Below are 8564 nucleotides of genomic sequence, written 5' to 3'. Positions count from 1 at the left end.
TGTCTTTTGCCTCCTCTGTTGTGTGCCTTGCAGAAGTTGACTTGGGGCAGGTTTATCCCTGACAGACAAGTGGTGAGTCAGCAGCATGTGAACCTCTGCAAATGAAACTTTGGAAGATTCCATGGCAAAGTCAGTTCCCATTTGAAGCCAGTGTCTTCAATAGGAAATTAATTTCTTCCCTACCAAAGGAAGATCTGTTTGCTAGTGCAACGAGGAAGAAAGCTCTCTGTGGAAGTATTTATATCTTGGATCTTTTTATCTACAGCTGTGAGGTTATGTAGCTGGTATATTACATACTTGCTAGTCCTATGGGTGCAATAACTCAAGAAAGCCCTGAATGTGCAGCTACAGATAGATGCCAGACTATGGACTGGTGCCCAGAAAAGTGAATTGCTTATTTAGGTACAAAAAGTTCTCAGGTATCTACCAGACATGGCTGAGGTTTCTTCTCTTTTGTTTCTCCCTGTGCTTATGTGCTTTGCTGAAGCCAATCACCATCAGGAGAAGCACAGTACACTGTGCAATCATATGATTACTGAAGGGTTAATGCCTTCTGTTCAGCTAAGAGCCTTCAAAATAGCATTCTTGTCAGCATGGCTGGGAGTCTGTGTTGCAGGTGTAACTCAAGCCCTGAGCATTGCATGTCTGCTAAGCACAATGTAATCCCTGGTGATGGGGTGCTACATGGCATCCCTGTACTCCTCATATCTTCCATGGACCACATGGCTTTTTTTCAGGGATGTGGTTGGCTTGGGTGGCCTCTTCAACCTTGTCTGTACCAGCTGCCAGCTCATGCTGAAAGGCTTGGGAAAAGGGGGAGGTGGGGTTAGGGTGGATGTAACCAAGGAGAGGCTGAATGTAAACTGCTGAACAGATGAGTGTTTGTCTCTTCTGCTAGCTGTATTCACATAGGAGAGCTGGGCTCCCAACAGGCACTAGTAGCAGGGAGAAGCCACAGCTGCAAGTGGCAGGCAGAGGAAACTCAGGGCACAGTGCCAAGGACTCTGAGACGAGCTGGAGAATCTTTTTCTGTTTGCCACACAGCCAAGTTTAGGCGGCCTGAGTTTGTTGCTGAAGCTGGTGGAAAGCTGAGAAATCCCTTAAGGGGAAGGGTGTGGTAAAATGAATGAGAGTTTTATAAGAAGGCTGGCAAGGTGTGACCAGAAGGCATGTATTAATGAGGGAAGTCAAAGTTTCATCTGTTCCCCCTGTGAATCCCCCTGGACGATAGTATGGGAATGCCTAAATGACAGGAATATCTGAAAAACGTTTGCGGTTTAATTATTGTCAAAAAGCTCTAAGATGAGTTTGAGTGGCTGAGGAGTTAATGTAGTCTGAATATATATCACCAAAGTAAAATCCCATTAGAAGCAGATGAAACTACTAGAAGGCAATAGCTGGACCACAGAATAAAACCCTATACAAAGACTGTTGTAATGTGTTTTTCCACTGCAGGGCAGGAGTGTAATTCTGAGCTGCTGTTTAAAGAGGAAAAGAAACCCCAGCCCTCAGGGTTGCACCAGGAAAGATAGTTTAAAAATAATTATTATTAAAGAAAAATCCCTCTTGAAGACTTTGATATCTATTGATGTAAGGTACTACTTTTTTCTCCTACTGAAGACAGATCTGAAAGACTGCATTTACTAACAAATCGCTTCCAATATTGAGCAATTACCAACAATACAATCATAAACCAGTGCAACACCTAAATAGTTACATACTTATTAGGAGAATATTTTATTTGGCACCGTGGAAAGAAAGAGGAAGGAGGCAAGAATATAGAAGGATGATGGATATCACACAAATAGTAACAAAACACACTCTGCAGCAAGAACACTGAGGAGTAGTTGTACATGCTCAGAGCCAAATCTTAGCCCTTAAAAAAAAAAAAAAAGGAAGAATAAAAAAAGGTTTGAACTATTAATAGGAAATTTTAAATAGGAAGATTAATCTGTCATCCAAAGCACTGAATATGATGGCTGAAAAAGGCCTCTTATGTATACTGGCCACATTACACACAAAACCAGCCCTGAGATCACAAGCTATCTCAGTAGCACTTATGTTATTACTCATCCTAATGATAATAGGCTCCCACCTCAGGTGGGGCCCCAGCTAAGGGTAAGGAGCTCTGAGGAGAGTACTGCACTGCAGAATCAGAAAGGTACATCTGTGCTGGTTACCATGGCTCAGCTGCAGCCAGAGGCAACAATTTCCCACACTTCAGAGACAGCTGAACTCCCTGTTGATGCATGGAGACTACCTTTTCTGTATCTGGTAGTGAATGGACTGGGAATGCTTGGGCTGCAGGAGTTCTGCCCTGGGGTTAAAAAATGGAGGAATAAGGAGAAAAATAGTGAATGGGAAGCCAATGTTTCATTGGAAGAAGCTGATTATGATGGTAGAGAGTGAGAATATTGCTGTTATTTAGATCTCTCCCTCAATGAACTTGGAATTATTCCAGAAACATCTGGAGAAAACATCTGCATGAATGACTTGATTCTTGGAAGGTGTGTGTCAGTTGCCACAAGACAGACTGATATGCCATTGGCTTGGTTCATTGGTGTTCAGCTGTTGCCTTAGGTGTGAAATTTGGAATACAGTGGAAAAGAATGAAGGTTTTGCAATACTGTTGGGAAATACTGTGAAGTGCTGTTGAAGCAGAAAATGCACTATGTAATGTATACACTAAAGAAAAATATTTGCTGGGGGAGTGATCAAGAAATAGCTGGAGGATTTTGGATATGCACAAAGATTAGGGACCATCTGGGAAAAGGATCATGTGAGATCTATGGTAAAACATTACAAATGAAAGGCTGGGTGCTTAGCATGCCTGACCCAGATAGCTTTGTAGGCACCCTCTTCATAAGCAGAGTACAATTCATAAGCAGAGTACAATTCTAGAGACACACAATGCCATTCTTGGAACATCAAGCAATACTTTTCAACAGCAATAGCAAAGTATAAGGGGAGTTCAAATAGGAGTAGACTGGGATTGCTAGGTGAGCCCAAACTCCAGTAGCCAAGAGTTTATGTTCCCTTCCTCCCCCTGAACAAAGGACAGGAGGGAGGGCTCTGCTCTAATCCTCTTTCTGGCATCCATTTTAAGTAAATGCTTTGTGGTCAGGGCAATGCAGCTGGCAGCAAACACAGCATCTCTCCCCACTGAGTCCTTGCTCCTCCCTGCTGTGTTGCTAGAGACTGATTTGAGATCTCAGGGACTGAAATTTCCTCTCTGAGTTCCTCCCAAGCTGCTTTGACTTGGGAGACAACAGCTTTTAGAGCAAAATCTTCAGCTTTTGGGATTGAATGGGTAAAAACTTCTAGCATCTGCAGCTCATATTGCTGGACAGTACAAAATAGCCTGGAAGGCAAAAGAAAATAAAAAGAAAACTGAGAATTAGTGTGGCTCTTTTTAAAATCCCACACCTTCATCTGTGATGTGAATGGTTCTCCCATGAATACTGTGCTAAAATAGACATTTAAAAATTTAACATGCTAATTAATATTATAGATATGGGCCAAGTTGCAGCAAATATAGATGATGATGTCAGCAGCCACAAACAATGACTGTGAACAGACCATCTAATGAAATCCAAAGTAAAAGACATCAGTGCTTAAAGGTAGAAGTAAACAGAATCTGGAAATGACATACTACTAAGCAGAAATAGCCATGGCCCTTGAAAATGTGCTTTTTTCCTCTCAGATAATCAAAGGCCATATTGTGCCTTTAGGCATAGCTTTGAGCAAGGAAAGATGAATAAAGTGCACTGCTACAAGAGTGGCCTTTGGGTGGGAGGAGCAGAGTCACTGTGCCATCCTACTTTTTCAGATCAGTAAGCGAATGCAGTGCTCTCCTGTGCAGCACCTGCAGGCTGTCCTTGGGAGCTAGCTGTGCTGTCCTGAGGAAGGGTGATAGTGCCCAGCCTCATGGTCAGGGAAGCAAATCACCACTACAAAGCTGTCAGGTGGCATGAGAGCTTCTCACAGACATGACCTCTAAAACACATATTTTATATGCTTTATATACCTACAGTGCTCTGTATCAGAACTAATTTGATAGAGCCCAGGATCTTAACCTGAATTCCTTCAGTCAGTGATGCAGTAAAATGGCAGGACTTTCATTGTCCTTTCTAGCTCAAGAGAAGAATTCCTTATTTATAACTGCCAAAGATTTTTGTCAAAGAACCCCCATATGGCAAAAGTTAGGCCTACCTGATTTTCAGGGCAGCCTATGTGCTCCTGCATAACTTCAGTTTACTATATACCCTGTTTGTACATTGAGCAAGATCATCATGGAGGAGTGTTCAGACCTAATCTCGGGTGATAGTGCAAAGCCAACATTATCACAGAGTTAATAAACAAACCTCTAGTTCCTACTTTAGTCTTACTATGGGGAACCAGGGAGAGCCTAGGGCTAGGCAAGCTCTCTACCATCTCACCACCTCATAACATTTGCTAATACAAGACACCTCTTCCACAAAATGCTGTCTTTCCATGCTGTTGAAGAGCAGAAGTACCCTTGTTCCCTTGCTGGATGTCCTGAGGAAACACCTTGCCATATTGACACAGAGGCTAATCCTGGCCAAGGTTCACCACAGGCGGTACAAGAATTGAAGTCTGACAAAGTGATAAATGAAGCTCAGTGTTAAATGAAGCCTTAGTGTTGGCCATGGACAAAAATAAAATCACCCTTCCTACAAAAGAAAGTCGAGATTCTAGTGAAGCAAATTTTAGTAATCAAAGTGAGATACCGAGTTTGAGATATGTGAAGAAAAAGAAAAAAATCTGGAATTAGATCCACTTATGCTTTAAAATTCACTTCCAAAGGCATTTCTTTCTCTCCTTTTCTGTTATGAACACTAAGGTGTTACATAACTTTGTGGCAGAGGACTATTTTAAAGAAATCTTCAACTGTGTAACTTTTATACATAAATCTTCCCTGGGGCTCTATTTAGCTATTCCTTCCCCTCTGGATTTTTCTAAAGATACCTTTGGTTTTTTTAAGGGACTAATTTCTGCACCTGTCAAACTTTTAAGAAAGTTAATATACTTTGGATCTATTTAGACAGAGCCATCTCCTGCCCACACTGTAAACAGAGCTTTTTATCAACAGCTCTTGTGCTTAATTAACTGTAAACAAATCATTATATGGTTGCGAGCAAAACATTCCTTTTCCACACTGCCCTCAGAGTTCAGCTCCTTTGTGCTCAGCCTTTTCTTTTACAGTCATGTATACCTGGTGCCAGTAAAAGCTGAAAGTAGAAGGATGCATAGATTGTTACTGCAGAGGTTATCACAGCCCGAATGGATGCCCCAGATGACCAGAGGATTCTTCCCTGGATTGGCAGCCAGGAGAAAGGACACTTTCTCATCTGAAGGAGGAAGGAGCTAGACTAACTGAAACTGGATTTCTCCCATCTGGCTCCACATTTGTATTTTGATATTACAGAGGGTGTAGTGCTGGCTATTCAAGCACACTCTGCTTTCAGATCCTTATAGAACATAGGTATTACAAAAAGTTCTTTGTTGAGCTAAATCAATACATTTAAATGAGCAGAAAGAAGCTCCAGGGTGAACCGGGTGGCACCATGAATGGAAACTGAGAATTATCTTGCTTTGTAAATCTATCTCACAATTCTTTTATTTATTTTTTTCAGCTTTAAATTACACTCAAATTAAACTTTTGCAAGAATCCAACTTTATATAGATTGTAAACTCTCTCTGTCTCTCTTTTTTTTTTTTTTAATATTGTATTTTTTAAAATGCTGCTGCAGTTCCCAAGAATGTTTGTTAGTTTGTTTTCCCTTTATTCACCAGCATTGTACCACTGAGACTTGGCAGCGAAAGTGGTTTTATTGATTTTCATTACCCAAGCTGGGAGAAATGCAAAATATAAACAGCAGGAATTATGACCCTTTTTTGCCTTTAGTAATTGAAGGGTTTACTGGTAACAACATTCAGTAAATAGCAAACAAATACACTTTACTGTGTTAAGAGAAAAAAAGGTTGGAATATCTCAGATCAGATCTCCAGGGTTTGAGATTAATTTAAATGATAAAGTTTTTTCTTTTAATCTAGTTGAACTTTATCCCCAAATCCATTCCAGACTGAAGCCCAGGAACAAAGCATATCTGTAATAATAACTTCTTAATGCTCTTTTATGACATTTGGAATGTACCTGAGCTCAGGTTGACTGCATTCCTTTTACATGGTTTATTAATCATAGATCATAGAATGGTTTGGGTTTGGAAGGAATGGTAGAAAAGAGACTAAGCCAATAGTGCTCTAAGAGCATCTTCTTTGGCAGCCCTGGCTACCGATGTCGAATAGTTAAATTCCTAATGGGTGATATTGTAGGAAGGAGGCACTGCTCAGAGCCAAAAATTAAAGGTCAAAACGTGTGTTGTCATGTTAGCAGCAAAACTAGGAAAAATGCCTTTGTGTTCTTAGGCAAGTTGCTTAACCAGTCTGCGTCTGATGCCACAATACTTGCAAATCTTCACTGACATTTGCTGACTGTTTGGGACAAAGCCTCACAGATACACAAGCAAAATGCTGACTATCCATATTGCAATCTCCATTTCTAACAGAGAAACTGTAATAGCCATTTGACTTAGAAAAATATAAATGTAGAGCTCTTAAATTCTAGTCCTCTGGCTGATGCTGTGCTAATGTAATACAGCTGTGGGAAAAGCCAGGGCAGGGATGCTAGTGGGGCTTCTTCACTGGTACAGTATCTGCACAGCAGGAGACTCCTAGCAGTTTCAATGTGACCTGGATAAGGCGTAGGGGTGTGACCATGCATCTGTCCTGCAAAATGGCACAGATGAGATGAGTATGCTTTTATGTGGAGGGTTGATCTAACACAAGTGATGATGATGGTATGAAGTGAACTTCTATCTTGTGTTGTAGCTGTAGAGTTTCTGATTTGCTGCTCAGGAGTTCAGGAACTGAATGTATGGTCCTGACAGTCCCTGACAGCCTGTGTGGAAAGGAGCCAGAGGGGACATCAGATAAGTCAGTTGTAGTACATGAAATGTGCAATGGCTTAGTTAAGGCAGTCCTTTGGGTTGATTGAAGTGGAGATCCTGTCCATTCCCCTTCCTGCTCCCAGCTGCAGAGCCCCACCTTTCCCCTCCAGATGCTTTCTTGAGTGGCCTTAGCTTGCCAACAAAGCAAAACCCAAACTTTTCCTTTTTCTGTGCTGATTTTCTACCAGACTGATGAGCTAAAACGGCACATGGAAGCATCAGGTGGGGAAGGGAGATAGGAGGGGATGAAGACAACAGTACTATCCTTCAGTGACAATGAGCTGTTAAATTTGCTCATCCCTTCTTGAAACTGACACATGAATGTTATGAATATTCTCTCATGGACAAAGATATGTATTTGTGTCTGAAAGTCTTATAACTAGGCTTTTTGCAAAGCACTGTAAGCTGGCAGAAACCAAAAGAAAAAGGCTGCTGTCTTGCTGTGCCATGCCCTCCCTTGAGCCAACACAGGCTTTAAGCCCCCATTATAAAACTGAGTTCTGATTTCTCCCAATTTTCTGGTTTCTGCAGAACATATTTGGCTGAAAGCTAATCTGGCAAAAAAATAATTTCCACAGCATCTCATTGCACAGACCTGCAACTGTAAGTGCTGGCACATGAGAGGGAATGGATGGGAACAAACAGCTGGAGCAGGGAGAAAGCAAAAGTCCTCCTCTGGGATGATGATCTCCTTAGAATTTAATATGGTTTATGTTTCTGTAAAAGAACCAAGCAGGCAGCCCTCTTCAATTGCACAAAAGTATAGTAAAAACAAGACCCCATTGTCAGTTTCACGAGTTGCTGTATTCTACTCTTAAGTTTAAAGTGGGCATAAAGAGAATACTGACAAGATGATATTTGAAGTTTTGTGTGCCCAACAAGAAGAGATGTATGTGACTCTGCATCTGCTTTGGGATTTGGAAGCCTTCAGCTCTCAAAAGTTTGCAGCGGTTTTTGGGGTTTTGTTTTTTTTTTGTTTGTTTGTTTGGTGTTGTTTGCTTTGTTTAGTTTTGGCTTTTTCCCCAGGAAAGTATTTTTTGGTAATAATGCCTTATGATTCCATGCAGGCGAAAATAGTGTAGAGATCTGGTAAGTATAAATAACTCTCAGTTCTCTTTCACGCTATTGCAATTCAGGCTGTAGTTTCTAAAGAAGAAGTGTTTTATGGGAATTCCCATCCAATGTTCCTGGTTCTCCCATACTCAGCTTCTCAGCCATAGCAATATGACAGTATTTCTTGCTGCACTGTTAGTTGCATAGGAGAAACTTATTTTTGGAAAAAAAAGTGCTGTGTCATTCTTGTTCTCCTTCCCAAGAAGAAAAATGTCACGGCCAGCTCTCTGACAAAGGGAAGAGTTTCTTTTCAGAAAGTTATGCAGACTGAAGTCCCAGAGATAGTTCCAGGTAAAACCTTGATATGTAGGTGTTAATTGTTACCAGCTGGCTTCAAAGACTTTCAGACTGTTTCAGTGTAAACAAACGTATGCCGAACCCAGACCATAATAATGTCTTACTTGCAGTAGCATGCATATC

The sequence above is a fragment of the Dryobates pubescens genome, chromosome 2, assembly GCF_014839835.1.
Source record: "Dryobates pubescens isolate bDryPub1 chromosome 2, bDryPub1.pri, whole genome shotgun sequence".
Taxonomy (NCBI): Eukaryota; Metazoa; Chordata; class Aves; order Piciformes; family Picidae; genus Dryobates; species Dryobates pubescens.
Note: the sequence above shows the minus strand (reverse complement) of the source record.